Source organism: Penaeus monodon, chromosome 15, assembly GCF_015228065.2.
Source record: "Penaeus monodon isolate SGIC_2016 chromosome 15, NSTDA_Pmon_1, whole genome shotgun sequence".
NCBI classification, from domain to species: domain Eukaryota; kingdom Metazoa; phylum Arthropoda; class Malacostraca; order Decapoda; family Penaeidae; genus Penaeus; species Penaeus monodon.
Window position 1 is genome coordinate 9,513,935 of NC_051400.1, and position 339 is coordinate 9,514,273.

Here is a 339-nt window from a genome sequence, read left to right on the forward strand (position 1 = left end):
AAAATTCTTGAAACCTCTTTTCCATTCTTGTTTTTAACGGAACTTCTTGATCAGTTATCTTATCTAAACCAAGCATTTTCAAAGTACCTCAAGAGGAAGCTCGCTACAATTTTATTACATCACATTAGTAAATAAACCGCCAACATTCCCAACAGACATGCGTCACTTCGCTGAAAATCTCTTGTTTTGTCGTCAATAGATGATACTATATGACGACCAAGCTGTGGTTATATCTGCGCCGAGCAGAAGCAATAACTGCAGTATAATAATAGCAATAGTATTTTCAAGAACAGTAGCTCTTAATCCGGGTTCGATGGAACCCCAGGGGACCGGTGAATC